The 18410-nt window shown below is 50.5% G+C and overlaps 1 pseudogene; it reads right to left on the reverse strand.

The window, feature by feature from the left end:
* Nucleotides 1-5970: 5970 nt before the first annotated feature.
* Nucleotides 5971-18410, reverse strand: part of LOC123107658 (G-type lectin S-receptor-like serine/threonine-protein kinase At1g11410) — a 24574-nt pseudogene continuing 12134 nt past the window's right edge.

Consider the following 18410-nt stretch of genomic DNA (forward strand, 5'->3'; position numbering starts at 1 on the left):
GCGCAGATCAGGCCGACGCGCACCAGCAGATCAGGTCGCCGGTGCTGCGCCCCAGCAGATCAGGCCGCCACCGCCGCCGGAACTGGTCCTAGGAACGCCGCCGCCGCTGCCGGAACAGGCCATCGGCCTCCAGTGGCTCGGCCGCCGCACCTGCTCCTCTTCAGATCGATACGTGAAGGGACCAGGGAGGGAGAGGAGACGAAAGATGAAGAGGCGAGGATTTGTCGGGAGTGACGGGCTAGAGCGAGACCCAGGACCGGTTCCGCGTGATTCCTTCGATTTGGAGGTATCGGCGTGTTCCGGATATGGGCCGAATATTCCCTCTGCGGGAATGAGTTGGTTCCTGGTCCGCTTACGTACCAAACGCAGGAACGAGGCCTCGGAATAGGTCCGACCCATGACATTCTAGTTGATGACTGCAACCAAACACACCCTAAGGGACTAAGGTTTGCCGGTTTTTGAAGTTGAGAGACCAAATCGAGACTTTCAAAAGAGTTGAGGGATGAAAAATATACTTTTCCCTTTCTTGTAATGCTTCTATCATGGTTGTCCATGTTTTGTACTCTTTATTGATGCTTAGGTTCGTTGCCTTACATCAACTTTAAAAGAAAATGGATATGGCATCTCTTTGATGCAGAGGCCGGGGGTTCAACTCCTTTTTGAGAAAAAGTGGCCACCCCACAATTTTTATGTTGTATGTATTCCGTTGAGCCAGCCAAACCACAGTAGGTCAATTTCTATGTTTCTTTTGTGAGTAAAACAATATAGTGAGCTGAGATCCCAACGCCAATGGAAGGTTGGGATAGCTAGGCCTCGGGTGTTGGCATGGTCTCATGGGGAGGCCGTCGGAGGCATGTCCCTCCTCTGGCGCATCGTCATTGGCATCTTCGTGGCACTTTTGGTGGCGACGGCTAGGCGTTGTCATGGTGCGCACGTCAACCATCGGCAACAGAACAGTGCGATAGTGTTCGGAAGTGATACAATGGCATCACTCCTTCGGCACACAATATGGATGCACTGGGTGAAACTCATGACCTAGCCTTATGGCTGGATCAGGCAGAAGCGACGTTCACACGGTTGGCGATCCAAATGATGGTAAGCTCGGGGATGCCGTCGTACCAGATGCCGAGGTACACTGTGGCCGTAGCAGTGGAGTTGAAAGGAGAGAAGAATCCCAAGGCGAACTCGCCGCTGTCGGAGACGATGGTGGCGCCAGGAGAGAGCGGCTTGCCGGGAACAATCGGGTCAACGGAGGCATACAATGGCAGAAAGACCGGCCAGAGACCAAAATATTTGTGCTACCCAGGTGTTTTAGGATTTAGGAAGACTTACACTGAGCCAGGATCTATAAGCAAAAAAGGGCGTTGACGAATCACTCGTGCTTGCATCCACGGAAGCAGATGATCGATGGAGAGTTTTGGAATTTGGGTGGACTCGTATCGGAGCTGAGAGTGCGTTAGAGGGTTGACATCTCACATGTCCATGTCACAGTGAGGATGACGGCCGTGACCAGTCAGAAGTTCAGACTTGGTGACCGAGAGATTCAGAAGGTCGACGGGCACGGCGAGGACAACATGCTTTCACATGCAAATAGTAAATTTCCAAGTGTCAATAAATTACCGGAGAAAATTTGGGAATGTAAATATCCAAGTTCTTGTTAGAATAAATTTGAGGCGCTCCGTCGATCTACCAAGGACCAAGCAATCACACAAGCACGACACCGAGATTTGTTAACGAGGTTCACCATCATGGCTACATTCCCGGGGCATGACTATGGGCACTCCTCCCCGTGACACCGCTACAATACCGCACTCCGGCCGCCCGGGCGCCAGCACACGCCGCCGGCTCCCCCGCGTGCCCGTGCTATTATGTTGGCATAGGTTACATCGTGTGTCTAGCCCCGCTATATATGAGAGGCCTAGGATACAAGTGTCCTACTTGGACACGACTCTATATCCTATCTAAACACAATACAACTACAAGTCCAACTGTAACCTATCTTGTACACAATATTCGACACAACTCTAACAAACTCCACCTTGGCGAATATTCTCCACCACCTTGAATTTGTCAATGCGTCAAACTTTCATGTACATTGGACTTGAGCTTATCCTATGAGTACCGCTGCTACTCCCAAGACTCCATATGACTCCACCTGCAACTGTAGTCCCTTCTCGTCTTCTTCACAGTCAACACTCGAGCAAAAATTAAGTTTCTCGTTACTCTACTTTGTGCTCCCAACTTTTGGAGTATCCGTTCAACGTCATCACACACTGATCATTAATCTGAGTGAAAATGAACAACTCACATATTAGGTGTCACATATAAGAGTTACCTGAACTCAACATCACCACTCTTTCATGACCGTCTGTCTGAAACTTGAAGGAATTTCACCGTCGCCCTGTGTCACTTTGAGTCAAATTCACAGTTGTCTCATCCTTTTCCCCGAATGGTCTCTGACATGTCCCACAACTATAGCACTCAACCTCCTTCTGTACTTGTCACCCGCACTTTGCCATGTGCACCGAACACCACAGAATATACGTCCATGTACTCTCTCCGCTTTTGACAATTTCAGACTTTCCGTCACTTTGACAGATTCTCCAGTCAACTCCTGTCCATCTTCCGGCATCGATAGGCCCAGTCACCAACTTGATTCCGGTACTCGTCAACACTGCTTCAGCACCCCCTACACACTTTGTCTGACCATGTCTCACCATTAGTGCATTAGCATGTCGCTTTGTCCCGTGCTTACTGCACGCCTCGCCGCTATCACTGCGTCGAGCCTCTGCTGTCCTGGTCGAGTCTCCCGGGTAGCTAGCCCCCACTGCCTCAACCCCCACTGCAGAGAACCATCGATCATCACCGACCGATGCCGAGTATCACGTCTCCATCAAACCACTGGTACCCAGTCTGAAACCACGTGTCTCTCGCTACCCCGCTGAAATAGGCTTCGACTCTCTGTTAACTTACGCCGTAGCCCCTCCATCAGCACAGAGTGTAGTCATCCGTTAGACTCCAGCTCCACCTTCAACATGACTCCATGGTGGTTGTACGTGCCACCCTCCCGCGCCCTGTCGACTCCAAACTCTCATGTGCACCATCTTGAGTCAACCCTACGCAATAGTCTGTCGAAGTCGCACAAGCCCTCAAGCCTGCACCACGCGTTTCCACGCCCCAGAAGTCGGCCACCATCAGCATCACGCTCCTATGTCGTCGTCGCTGAAATCACCGCCGTCTTCTGCTTTGACCGACATCCCCGTCGATCCGTCAGACAGTCCAGTCCGACCCAGCTGTGTATGTTCGACTGCAACCATGCTCCACCCTGCGTCGTCTCCGCCCCGCACATCTGTGCATTGATTGACGCCCTGTGTTTGCATGATCCTGTCACGGCTCGCTCCAGACTACTCCAAGCCTTATACGCACATCGCCATCCTTGCCGCACAATGTCCATCTCGATCAACTTGGCATCCCGCTACTCCATCAAGCATGTCCGTCACACAAACAATTCTTGCAACACTTGAATTCAGACAGCCTGTCAATGTAAGCATTAACCCCAAATACCAACTTCCGTCGACCTGTACTGGACCCGCGACTTCTGCGCCTCGATTACAATCCGGCCACAGCCGAAACAATACCTACACGCTGCCATCTCCATACAAGACCATGTACCAAGCAAAAGAGCCAATAAAATCCCACATAGCTTAGCTTTTCCTGTGTCCATGCAAAAACCATCTTGACGTACACCACACCAAGCTTAGACTTTATTCCTTTACTCTCTTGCTCCTGATTGCAATGTGTTGGCTCGTGACGCTCCTTTTTCCTTAACAAATCTCTCATAGCTCTCTACAGCATACAGACATATGCTTCGTAGCCTCCAGCACACACACGCGCTTGCGGCAGTCACCCATGGACTAGCTACCATGTGCTCTCACGGCCCAACCTGCCCACCGAGCCATGATGACTCCGCTGGCGCTCCGTGGGCCTCCGCCCACGCATGGCCTGGCTCGGCCAGCCCCTCCTGGGCCAGCCTACCAGCACCGGCTGTAGTATGCCTAGTCGATCGCTTCGAATCCGATCTGGCCGAGACTTCCGACGCTAGGATTCCGCCGCTGCCTCTGTCAATCTACGAATTGATCTCGCCGATGCCACTCGCTGCTGACTTCTGTTCTGATCCGCCGGAACCAATATGCCACCGTGTGCTTCTTGATTCGCTTCTTGTACTCATCCGCTGAAAGATCGATTTCTCATCCGCCTATGGAACTCCCTCAGTGACATCTTTCCTGTGAACAACCGATCAGAGCCAAATTTTCCTCCTCCTCTAAATCAACACCACGGCCTCAACTCGAACCTTGCTCATGATACCACTTGTTAGAATAAATCCGAGACGCTCCGTCGATCTACCGAGGACCAAGCAATCACACAAGCATGACACCGCATTTGTTAACGAGGTTCACCATCATGGCTACATCCCCGGGGCATGACTACGGACACTCCTCCCCATGACACCGCTACAATACCGCACTCCGGCCGCCCGAGCGTCGGGACATGCCGCCGGCTCCCCCGCGTGCCCGTGCTATTATGTTGGCATAGGTTACATCGTGTGTCTAGCCCCACTATATATGAGAGGCCTAGGATACAAGTGTCCTACTTGGACACGACTCCATATCCTATCTAAACACAATACAACTACAAGTCCAACTGTAACCTACCTTGTACACAATATTCGACACAACTCTAACAAACTCCATATCCTATCTAAACACAATACAACTACAAGTCCAACTGTAACCTACCTTGTACACAATATTCGACACTCTAACACTTCATGTAGTTCGCAAAATTCCGTGAAAAATACATTGTGTGCGGTGTACAAAAACAACTGTTTTAGCGCCCAAAATCTTGCTTTTTTAATATCTGAACTTATTTCTATTACACGAAAGTATTATTTTGTTCATGAAAATATGCAAGTATATGCAGAAGATATGAAGTAGGCATAATTTGTTCCGTGATATTTGAAACTTTAAAATACTCCCTCCAATCCTTATTAATTGCCGTTGATTTAGTACTACAATCTTATATTAAATCAATGGAAATTAATATGAATAAGAGGGAGTAACTATTTTATTATATTGATTGTTTGTCCCATAGCATAGCATCCCGGCCTTTGTGATTCCATGAGCCATTTCAGTCGAATTTGTTTCTTTTTAACGGTTCGGCATGTACTGGTGAAGCATCCGCTACTCATTACCATATTGAGATTCATGTAAACTTTACATATATAATTTGAGAAAACTATTGATGTGCAATACAGAAGGTTGAATAGTGGAATACAAATGCTATTGTCAGGTGTGTTAGCTTTGTGCCAGGAGAGAGCGTGAGACTGTGAAGAGGGCCGTTACATGCATTCTCTCTCCCATACAAAACACATAGTTTAATCTCATTGTCATTTTTTGAATGATCGATATCTTATAATATTTGTTTTTGATACTTTAATATATTTGAAATTGTATTTAGAAGAGCTTCAGAACTCTTAGGCATATTTAGATGTTTTTTTTTCATATTTCAACTATTTTTGAAATATATTTCATAAAACATTAGATGGACCCAAGTGAAATGTTTCAACACATTGTTTTGGGACACTCGGCTTATAGTCAAAGGCTTTATGATGCCGAGCAGCCCTGTTCAACACTCAGCTTATAGTTAAGTCGAGTAGTGGACGAAAAGCACTTGACCTGCATCTAGTTGCCGATGTGACATAAGCCGAGTCATGGAAGCCAAGTGTTACACTCAGCTTACAGTTAGCCAGGTAAATTTTTGGACCTTAGCCAAGTATATTGTGTACTCTGCTTCAACTGTTATTCATGTAGTGCATTTTGTATGTTTTACAAAATCACGTTACTATTTTGTGAGCCATAAAATTTGCAGTGGCATTTGGTACATCAAAAGCTGAAGACTTTCAAAATTATTTCATCGTCCCTCTATCTCAGTAAGAGTAAAACTATTGACGGAAGTTTGAATATCTTGTCTTATTTGATCCACTTCAGTACTTCGTCGCGAAAAGTAGGCGGGGCGATTGGGGGATGTAAGTGTGTTGCTTCCATTCTCTAGGACGAACACAACAGATGACATGAGTGGCCTGTCGTCTGGGTTATCCTGCACACACAAGAGTGCTACATGGACGCAAAGCAGAACTTCGTCTGGTGAAGTATCTATGATAGACGAGTCTGGCAGTTCCTCGGTCTTCTCTTCATTCCACTTATTCCATGACTAAAACAAGCAAGAACATCATATCAATATTCATCTTATCTCTAAAAAATGCTTCACAAATTTGACCCATTTTTAGAAATGGAACTTGATAGATGTCTTGTATGTACTCACATGAAGAGCGAGGATGGAAAAGCCCATGGTTTCACAATTGGAATTTCTCCTTATACCAGTTATAACCTCCAATAGTAATACGCCGAAGATGTAGACATCAGATTTGGTAGAGAATACACCTTCCATTGCATACTCAGGAGCCATGTAGCCACTGCTCGATCATACCCAAAGAATGGAATTATCTAACGTGATATGAACTTAGTAATATGCATTTTTTTAATGAATACTCACTATGTTCCAACTACGCGTTGAGTATTTTCATTTTGCTGGTTATCACCAAAGATCCCCGCCATACCAAAATCCGCTATCTTGGGTTTCGTATATGCATCCAACAAAATATTTCCAGCTTTTAGATCCCTATGAATTATGGTGAACCTTGAGTCTTCGTGAAGATATAGAAGCCCCCTTGCAACTCCTTTGATTATATTAAACCGTGTTGTCCAATCCAATAACAATTTTCTTGAGTCATCTAAAGAAAACAAATGTAAGCAGCAAAAAGTTGAGTTGTGTTAGGAAAATATGTTTGTCATTGGAATATGTACCAAATAGGGTAGCATCTAAGCTCTTGTTAGGCAGATACTCATATATCAAGAGCTTTTCATCTCCTTCACCACAACACCCAAGAAGTCGAACCAAATTTCTATGTTGCAATTTTGCAATTAGAATTACTTCGTTCTTTAATTCTTTTGTTCCTTGTTGAGAATCTCTACTTAGCCTATTGATTGCGACTTCTTGACCACCCAATAGTCCCTGAAGAAATATAGACTCGAGATTTATGTATGAACAAAACAATTCTCCCAATTTTGAAGGAATAACATGAACTAGATATAGAACAAGCTAACCTTCTAGACTTTGCCAAATCCTCCTTGTCCAATCTTAGATTCTTCGGAGAAATTGTGGGTTGCAAGGACAATTTATTCTAATCTTACGAATGGAAAATCTTGATCATGACACTACAGGAAACAAGAGATTTGCCGTCAGTACCGCTCTTTGCCGTCAGCATTTCATCGGGATAGACGGCAAAGATTAAATTTGCCGACAGCTACTAACGGCAAAGAAAAACTGACGGCAAAGACATACTTTGCCATCTGCAGGGAGAGAGAGGTTACTTTGCCGTCTGTTAAAAAAAATGCAAACGGCAAAGTCTTTGCCTTCTGCGTATTTTCTAACAGACGGCAAAATAACCTCTTTGCCATCTATAAAAAGAAAATACAGACGGCAAAGACAGCAAAGAGAAAACACATCTCGTGGATCGATCCCACGGATCGATGAGGTGGCACCATCACAGCCACCCCACCACTCACCTCTTCTCCCTGATTTCTCACCCACCCCGACCCCACCACGTTCTCTGCCTTATCCCTTCGCTCGTTCTCTCTCTCCCTTATCCCTGCACGCAACCCACCCCACCACCTCGCTCACCTCTGGATCTCGCCACCAGTTCCGTCCCCCGTCCCCCGTCCCTGGTCACCGGCGAGTGCCGCCAGCCGGTCCCCAATCGCCACCGGCGTGCCCGCCCTATTCCCCATCCCACTCGCCACCAGCTCCATCCCCAGTCCCCCGTCCATGCTCGCCTGCTCGCCATCGAGCGCCGCCAGCCCGGCCCCAGTCGCCCCCGGCGTGGCCTCCCCATTCCTCATCCCACTCGCCACCGGCACGGCCGGCCCATTCCCTCGTCCTCCCGACGCGGCAGACCCCGTCACCAGCCGGTCCGGCGCGGCCCCATCACAAGCCGCCCCGACCAGGTCCATCGTCGCCCCCGGCGCCACCGGTCACCGCTGACCGCGCCGGCCTCTGCGCTTCGGAAGGAAACCGCATCGACGCCTCGCGATACCAGCATGGCTGGCCACATCCTCCATCGCCCACGGCGCGGTCGTCATGTCCCCCGTCGTGCTCGGAAGGTCTCCTCCCCCATCGACTGGCCGTGACACCACAAGCTGCTGCACACTGGAGTGGCCTCCTCCCCATCAACGCCTCGCTCCACCGGCCAGCGCTGGCCGCATCGGCTTCTGCCCGTCGTGGTCGAAAGGTGGCCATGCAAGCTTCGGGGTTAACTTGGCAGCCTTGTGTAATCTGATTTTCTTTTGTCTTCATAGATGATTGTCAGACTATTGAATGATTGATTGTCAAACTACCAAACGCAAGTGAAGATTTTGCCTACGCCTTGTTATTAGCTGTTTTTATAATGAGCAAAAAAATCCTACGCCTTCGACCATCTAGGGCCTCTGTAACTGGACTATTGCTACCTATATTTTTAAAATAATAAAAGACTCTTTGCCGTATGGGATGTATGAGGCTAACGGCAAAGACATAGTCTAGCTGACGGCAAAGATGGTTTTCTTTGCTGTCTGCTACTACTAAGCTTGATGGCAAAGAGAAAGTTGGCTGACGGCGAAGTCTTTGCCGTCTTCCTTATAAAATGCTGACGGCAAAGTATTTTTTGCCGACTTATCTTTGCCGTCTGAGTTTGCCGTCTGCTTACTGACGACAAAGTCTTTGCCATCTGGATTTAGGTCTTTGCCGTCTGGAATTCACAGACGGCAAATTACCTGTTTCCTGTAGTGTGAGGAGGGGTTTCTTCCCCAAGTTCATCAGAGGCACTCATACCACCCAATCTTATGTTCTTGTGCATACTCCATTTTTTGTTCTTGCCTGCTCGCACAATGTTATATCATTACCCTTCCAATAAGTAAACCGTAGGCATAAGAAATAAACTGTTATAGCTAATCCCTCAAATTTTTATATCGTTGTTATGCCCTTTATGATATCAGATAACGAAGAGTAAAACACCATTAAGGCAAGTTGTTACCATGTCAAAATCACAAGCCGGAGAATACGGGTATGACTTAACAAAGAAAACGGGTCCGTATGTTTGAAAAACACACTTAGAAAGAGAGAGAGAGAGAGAGAGAGAGAGAGAGAGAGAGAGAGAGAGAGAGAGAGAGAGAGGGTAATCTGAGATATTAGTTGCTACTTACTAGTTGCTCCATTATCTGAGATATTGGTATCAAGGCGGTAAACTGCCCATAAATTAAGACACATCTAAAAGACGTATCTGCTCTAGTTTACATATTTTTTCGATAAAGGGTGAATTTTATTAACTCAAAATGAAGCATCAAGTGAATACAAACACAATGAGCCCACACCCAACCTCTGCATAGCTAGGATGCACACAGCCAACACACACCAACGCACACACACACGAAAATCACACCGGCAACTAGCAAAGTCAAACATGACCGAAGCTATGCCTTAGTGGACTAAAAAAAGACAAAGAATACTCCGAAGCGATCAAATCAGTGATCAACAAACTACGACAGCAACCATATCCGCACCAATCATCTTTTGACATCAGTAATGATGTCGCCACCACTTTCCGCGATCCCAGCAGCTACATACATAGCATGGTCATGACGTGTGGTGCCACGCTACTAAAGCCCATGCTCGCACAAGCAGACAGTGAAGCCACGACAAGAGCCGGCCGCCACCAAGAACTCCAAACAATGAAGGTCGCCGTCGCACTTTGCAATCAGGGAGGATGGGCACCCACACCATCAAATCCCAAATCGGGACACTCCAACAGTTTCGCGCCATCCTCATGCTTCGTCGTCCTCGTCCTTGGCGGCATAATCATGCAGCAAAACAAACTCATCATTGCCGCCCGATCTGAAGATCCAAGATTTCCGGTCCCATCTTGGCCATCACCTAGCAGTGCAGGACCACATCTTCGCCTATGCGCCTGAGGGGTAAACCGCCATACCATGATGCAATAGGCAGACATTGTTGCCCACACACTTGCAGATGAGATCATGGCCACCGTCATCTCACAACAAGAGACTCTCAGCCCAGCCAGAAATCCACCGCTGCCGCTGCACATCCATGCCCTCTGCATCAAGCCACTGTCCATAGTTCTCACTCCGAAGCAACGCTGAACAAGCTACCGCTTGCCCCGGCAATCGAGTCAGCTCCAAAACAATGCCTCCAAGAAGGTCAACGACGAGGAAATCGCCGCCATTGTCTGTCCCACGAGGGGAGCAAGGATTTCTCCAGAGCAAAGACCATGAGGGGAGGAGGGAAGCAATATAGCGACGCCTTCGGCAAGGATAACGGCGCCCAAGGGTGTCGTCGTCGCCGCTCGCACGAAGCGAGATAGGGTTTCCCCAGCTTCCCTCAAGCCCTCCCCATCACATCAATCACCAAGAATGCATGCATCTTGCCCAGCGCGCCGACGAGCGTAGGCGAGGTCACCAGAGCAAGGTCCGACGACCCATCCCCAAGCACCAGCAAAGGATGTAGTAGACGCCCAGAACGCGCACCAACATCCTGGCCAGCGCTCGTCCCGCCGGCCGCGTCTGACACGGCCGCAAATGGCGCACAATCAGCACCAGCAAGCGCGCCCCACCATCCTTCGCCGAGCTCCGCTGCAGTGCATCTGGAACGCGCTCCCGGAGCATCGCGAGATCCCGCTGAGAGCCGCCGCCCACGGACACAGGGGAGCCACGAGGAGAAGCCCCGCCGCCGCCGTCGGCCGCGCGGGCTTCGCCCGGCGGCGTCCTCCGGGCGGCGGCGCAGGGGATGTGACGGCCTGGTGGCGGCGCGCTAGGGTTGGAGCTATCGCCCCCGAGTCGCCCTGGGCGCAGGCGACGCGGGGGACTACATGCGGAATGGGGGATATTTAAAGCTAGGAGTACATTGTGATAGTGGACGATGAATTCCAAGTTTATGTAGTTAAACATGCATTCTCATAAGGCTGTAAAATAAAACATTATGGCAAGGAGATTTAACTAAACATACCTTTGCATTTTAACCATGCAAGAGATATGCATATGAGTATGAGAAGACCACCGCTTAGAACTGGCAGCACAATCCTGAATGCATTGCTCTTTCTCTTTTTACCTGCGCCGTACGTACATAGACCATAAGAAAAGTGCCAGATACAACTATAAGCACGTTAGCAAAGACAAAATCAACAGTAGAAATGACAAAACTAGTACTACTAGTTTGTACCTGCTGCATTTGTATCTGCAAGTCGGAGATAGAGTGTCTCTCCTCCGAGCTCTGCGCCTATCTTTCCGGTGTCAATCAAATCTCCAGCCCACACCAAACACATAGTCGTGTCTCCTCCGGGCCTGCCGCTACTGATGTTGCGATACACATACCCCACGCAGGAGCAGTTGCGGTTGCACTCTGCGACACACTCCTCAGATGTACTTCTTGTTAGGAATAAAGCCGTGGCCGTCACAGTGGTGATCACGTCGGGTGCGTGTGCGGCGCACCGGACATGCCGGGACCGTGGCAGGGTCGTGTGTGTAGTGTGTCTGGCTATAGTCCGGCCATAGTCCGACGTGTGTGTTTGGCTAGGTGGTTAGCTAAAGTGTGGCCGTGCATGTAGTTGGCTAGCGAGTTGGTAAGTTGGCGATGGAGCCGGAGGAATGACCGCGTCTAGGGCTGTTTGGTGGCCGCGTCGTCTGCGTACGGGCGCGACGGGAACGTGAGCCAGGTACGGTGTGGGACGCGGGGCGTGGGTGAGTACGTGCGTACGGGTGCGCGTATATAGCCTGGCTGGCCTCTGTGTATCGCTGGGTCGTTGTGTTTTGAGTTCGTGCTCAGGGAATACATAACGAGGCCGTTTCGTGCGGCTGCGGGTGTTCAAGCGCCCGGTAAAACTACCTGTGCCTTCTATTTCCTCCTTCTTCCGTCTTCTTCTTCGCTGGTTTGATCCAGAGAGAGAGATAGGCAGCAGCTAGGGCAGTCTAGAGCACGGGTAGACACCAACAATTGGTATCAGAGCTTCGGTTCGGGCGATCACCGGCAACCATGGCGCTTGTCCCTCATGGCGGAGGCGCGGGCGGATCGGTGTCGATGGCGATGCCAATGCTCACGGTGGACAACTACACCATCTGGGCAATCAAGGCGCATGCCATCCTCGACGTGCACATCGTGTGGGAGGCGGTGCCGCCGGGCGATAAGGCGGTGAACGCGCGGAAGGACAAGACGGCGCGCGCGTTGCTGCTCGGAGCGCTACCGGAGGACGTGTTGCTGCAGGTGTCGACGAAGCTCACCGCCAGGAAGGTATGGGACTCCTTGAAGGTGAGGTTCGTCGGCGCCGATCGGGTCCGCGCGGCGAGGCTGGCGACGCTGCGCGGCGAATTCGACCACCTGAAGATGGGGACGGCGAGGAGCTCGACGTGTACGGCGGGAGGCTCACGGCGATGGCGGCGAGGTATGCCAACCTCGGGGAGACGCTGGGCGACGCGGCGCTCGTCAAGAAGTTGTTGGATACGGTACCGGATCGCCTCTTCCCCGTCGTCGCCGGCATCGAGAAGTTCCATGACGTGACGACGATGGCGTTCGACGAGGCGCTTGGGCGGCTGCACGCGTTCGACGAGCGGGTCCGACGCCGTGGACAAGACGGCGGCGAGCGCGGGGGTGAGCAGCTCCTCATGACGGCGGTGCAGTGGGCAGCGCGGGAGCGTCGACACGGCGGTGCTCGGGACGACGGCGACAACAAAAGCGTGGCGTGGAGCAGCGGCGGGAACCGGCACGGGCGCTGCTACAAGTGCGGCGAGCGCGGCCACTTCAAGAGGGACTGCCCCAAGCTGCGGAGGGAGCCGGCGGCGGAGCGCGCGTTGCTGGTGGACGTCGTCGGAGTCGAAGACGGCGGACTCCTCTAGGCCACGGCTTAGGGGGTGAATGTTAGGAATAAAGCCGTGGCCGTCACGGTGGTGATCACGTCGGGTGCGTGTGCGTGCGCGCACCGGACATGCCGGGACCGTGCAGGGTCGCGTGTGTAGTGTGTCTGGCTATAGTCCGGCCATAGTCCGACGTGTGTGTTTGGCTAGGTGGTTAGCTAAAGTGTGGCCGTGCATGTAGTTGGCTAGCGAGTTGGTTAGTTGGCGATGGAGCCGGAGAAATGACCGCGTCCAGGGCTGTTTGGTGGCCGCGTCGTCTGCGTACGGGCGCGACGGGAACGTGAGCCAGGTACGGCGTGGGACGCGGGGCGTGGGTGAGTACGTGCATACGGGCGCGCGTATATAGCATGGCTGGCCTCTGTGTATTGCTGGGTCATTGTGTTTTGAGTTCGTGCTCAGGAAATACATAACGAGGCCGTTCGTGCGGCTGCTGGTGTTCGAGCGCCCGGTAAAACTACCTGTGCCTTCTATTTCCTCCTTCTTCCGTCTTCTTCTTCGCTGGTTTGATCCAGAGAGAGAGAGATAGCCAGCAGCTAGGGCAGTCTAGAGCACAGGTAGACACCAACAATTGGTATCAGAGCTTTGGTTCGGGCGATCACCGGCGACCATGGCGCTCGTCCCTCATGGCGGAGGCGCGGGCGGATCGGCGTCGATGGCGATGCCGATGCTCACGGTGGACAACTACACCGTCTGGGCGATTAAGGCGCAGGCCATCCTCGACATGCACATCGTGTGGGAGGCGGTGGCGCCGGGCGATGCGGCGGTCACTACTAGAAAAAGGGCTATAGATGGGATTGACACTAATGGCGCACCAGACAAGCGGTGCGCCATTAGTATATACTAATGGCGCACCACCTTCTGATACGCCATTAGAGTTGAAACTACTAATGGCGCACCTGGCCCCTGGTGCGCCATTAATATCAAATAAAATTTAACTAGTGCGCCTGTCCAAACATACTAATGGCGCATCCAGACACAATGCGCCATTACTAGTTGTAACTAGTAATGGCGCACCTGCCGGAAAGTGCGTCACTAATGTTGTTTTTTTATTATATTTTTATTCCCTTTTTTGCAAAACTACTAATGGCGCACTGTTCCAGAGTGCGCCATTACTAGTTTAAACTAGTAATGGCGCACTGTGGGACAATGCGCCATTAGTACTTTTTTTTGTGCAAAACTACTAATGGCGCACCATCAGGAGGTGCGCCATTAGTAACCTGGATTAATAATGGCGCATTTAGAGTTGGTGCGCCATTAGTAAGTGGGCAGCAACAAGATATTTTGGACAGTCTCTCCTACCCACACTCACTTTCTCCCCACTTCATTCTCTCCACCTCCTCCTTGTCTCGGGTGCCTCCTCCTTTTCACCTCATTTCCACCATAGATTCATTCAATTTAAGTGGTTAAATTACCTTGTTTTGATAGGTAAGTAAGGGGGGAAGCTATATTTATGTTGTTCTCCCTACAACAATGTGCACATGCACTTTTTATGGCCTAGCTAGATCTATGTATGTTCGTGGTGTTGCATATGTTTGTGGTGTTGCATATGTGTTTGTGTTCGAAGGTGTACCGGTATTTGAAATTCGATAGTTGCCAATATTTTGCCGGAATGTTGATTCATTTCCGTTTCAGCGAGAATTTTGGCATTAAGCATTCTTTTTGGTCCTATTTTTAGGGAAAGTCATGCCAAAATTTTTCTTGGTTCTAAAATATCGTTTTGCTCTACCCCGCAGGCGACCATGGTCCGCATGATGACCGAAGGCATCGTGAATAGGTTTTTGAGGTCCGCGAAGGCCGAGATGCTTCAAAAGAACGAGACGGAGATAAGATGTCCGTGTCAAAGATGCAAGCTGAAGAGCCTTATTGCGGACCCGGAATCCGGGCAGGTGCGGGACCACCTGCTCTTGCGTGGTTTCATGGATGGCTATCGGTGGCAAGGTGATGAAGATGACTACGAAGTCGTCCATGGGGGCCGGGCAAGAAATGAGGAAGGGCAGCAAGACAACCACCGCGGCTCGGGTGGGCGAGAAGACGAAGAATCCCCAGGAGATGATCACGACGGTGATGTTGTACACAGTCATCATGTAGAAGATGCAGGACATGATGATGAGGAAGATGCCGGAGCAGACGATGGGCATGATCATGAAGATGATGATGCCGACGGAGTAGACGACACTGGACCATCGATGGGCTGGGTGCAGGACCCTCATATTCAAGAGCTGCTTCTCAAGCAGACGGATAACGCAAGAGCTGCCGCCCGAAAGAAAGCCAAGATGGATCAACTTGAGTTAGACGCGGTTACTCCATTGTATGAAGGATGCAGGCCCGAGGATACCCGTCTGAAAGTAACGCTCATGGCTCTGGAGATGAAGGTAAAACACAAAATGACCGACGCATGCTTCGACGACAACATGTCATTCTGGTATGAACGTCTTCCCAAGGGGAACAAGTGCCCGACCAGTTTGGAGGAGGCGAAGAAAATCGTGTGTCCTCTGGATTTACCGCACGTGAAATACCATGTGTTCATGAACAATTGCATCATTTATCGGGACGAGCACGGGGAGTCTACCATATGTCCGGTGTGCGGCGTCACTCGATACAAAAAGAGGAAGAAAGCTCCTCGAAAAGTGGTGTGGTACTTTCCGATCAGTCCTCGTCTGCAGCGGTATTTCGCGGACCCTAAGGTAGCAAAGCTCCTGCGTTGGCACGCGGATAGGGAGGATAAGAAGCGAGAAGATGACGCAAATGATCCGGAGATAGATAAAAAAGACAAGATGTTGAGTCACCCTAAGGATGCGAGCCAACGGCAAGCGTTGAACTTCGAAGACCCAGAATTTGGGAATGATCCAAGGAATATCGTGCTGGGCGCGAGCACCGATGGAGTCAATCCGTTTGGCAGCCAGAGAAGCACACATAGCACATGGCCTGTGTTTGTGTGGATGTACAACCTTCCCCCTGGTTGTGCATGAAGAGGTAGTACATTCACATGAGTATGCTAATTGAAGGACCGAAACAACCAGGGAACGACATCAATCTGTATCTGGGGCTACTGAAAGAGGAGCTTGACACGCTGTGGAAAACGCCAGCCAATACGTGGGACGCCGCAGAGAAAGAATATTTCCCTATGAGAGCCACGCTGCTCACGACGGTGCACGACTATCTCGGTTACGGATATGTCGCGGGGCAGGTGGTCCACGGATTTTCTGGATGCGTAAGGTGCATGGATGACACAACGTATCGCCAGCTAGATAGAGATCCCGGGTCTTCGAAAACCGTGTTCATGGGACATCGAAGGTGGCTTCGCGACGATGACCCGTGGAGAAAACGTAAGGATCTGTTCGATGGTGAAACCGAACCCCGAGGACGCCTGCGTACGAGGAGCGGCGAGGAAATAGACGAGCTGTTGAAAAATTGGAAAGACTGCCCACTGCCGGGAAAGAAGCAAAAGGCGCCAGAGCCGGGAAAGAAGCGAAAGGCGCCAGAGCCGCTGCTGAAGGTATGGAAAACGAGGTCTGTTTTCTGGAACTTGCCGTACTGGAAGATCCACCGTGTGCCTCACAGCCTTGATGTCATGCATATCACGAAGAACGTGTGCGAGAGTTTGCTTGGTACCCTGCTCAACATGCCAGAGAGGACCAAAGATGGACCGAAAGCAAGGGCATACTTGAAATCAATGGGCATCAGGCAGGAGGTTCACGCTATATATGATGATGATGATGATGAGGCGAAGCAGGACACGGAAAGTCGTCGCAAAGGCAAAAAGGCCAAGAAGACCGGAAATGACTACCCTCCCACGTGCTTCACTCTAAGTCAGGAGGAGATCGAGCAGTTTTTCACCTGCCTCGTAGGAGTAAAACTTCCTTACGGTTACGCGGGGAAGATAAGCAGATACCTAGACCCAGCGAAGCTGAAGTTCAGCGGGATGAAGTCTCACGACTGTCACGTGCTGATGACGCAGATACTTCCAGTTGTAATCCGTGGGATCATGGACGCGCACGTCCGTGAAACCCTATTTGGCCTATGCAACTTTTTCAACGTCATCTCTCGGAAGTCTGTTGGCGTGAGGCAACTCAGAAGGTTACAGGAAGAGATCGTGGTGATACTATGCGAGCGTGAGATGTACTTCCCGCCCGCATTCTTCGACGTTATGGTGCATCTGCTGGTCCATATTGTGGACGATATCATCCAACTCGGGCCGACGTTCCTACACAGCATGATGCAGTTCGAAAGGATGAATGGTGTCATCAAAGGATACGTTCGCAACATGTCACGTCCAGAGGGAAGCATAGCCAGGGGCTTTCTGACCGAAGAGTGCATCTCCTACTGCACGAATTATCTAGGCATCGAGAACTCCGTTGGTCTGCCCGTCAACAGGCACCTCGGCAGGCTCGCTGGATGGGGTCACCGTGAGGGTCGTCGCGAAATGCATGTCGACTTCGAGGGTCGACTCGCCGACTTTGAAAGAGCAAACCTAGTCGCGCTACAACACATAGACGTGGTCGATCCTTGGGTGGTAGAGCACAAAACCTTTATTAAGAAGACGTACAATGATCGAGGCCAACAGAGGACGGACGGAGATATACTCAAAGAGCACAACTCATGTTTCACGCGTTGGTTCAAGCAGAAGCTTCTGTCATACCCTTTACATGAGGATTCTTCCGCGGAAGAACAACTCATATTCGCCTTGTCATAGGGCGCCAAGCACAACCTGATGACATATGAGGCGTACGATATCAACGGCTACACATTCTACACCGAGGCCAAGGACATGAAGAGCGATGGTTATCAGAACTCCGGGGTAACGATGGAATCCTACACCGGTAACGACAAGGACAGATACTACAGAAGGATCGAGGAGATCTGGGAGCTGAGCTACGCTGGAGAGAAGGTCCCGATGTTCCGTGTCAGATGGGCCAAGAGCGTCCTAAAAGAAGACCGATATTTCACCACCATGGTTATACCCGAAGCCAAATCCAAGACCGTGGGCGCAAACGTCACCGCGAAAAATGAGCCATGGGTACTGGCTTCCCAAGTGGACCAATGCTTCTTCATTACCGACCCGTCAAAGCCCAGTCGTGTTGTCGTGAGGAGAGGCAAAAGGAAGATCATCGGAATGGATGGAGTAGCCAATGAGCAAGACTTCGACAAGTACGGCGACCCGAGGATCGAACATGACGACGATGATGAAGTAGCAGCATACACCACAAGAAGAAGCAGGACCACCCTACCTAAAGGACGTCCGTTCCACAGAAGAACTCCATTTGCGAAAAAGAAGGGCAAGAAGATTGTGAACAGATAGCTAGCTAAGATCGATTGTATTTAAATCGTAGCCTTCATTTC

This window comes from Triticum aestivum, chromosome 5A, assembly GCF_018294505.1.
Source record: "Triticum aestivum cultivar Chinese Spring chromosome 5A, IWGSC CS RefSeq v2.1, whole genome shotgun sequence".
In the NCBI taxonomy this organism is placed as follows: domain Eukaryota; kingdom Viridiplantae; phylum Streptophyta; class Magnoliopsida; order Poales; family Poaceae; genus Triticum; species Triticum aestivum.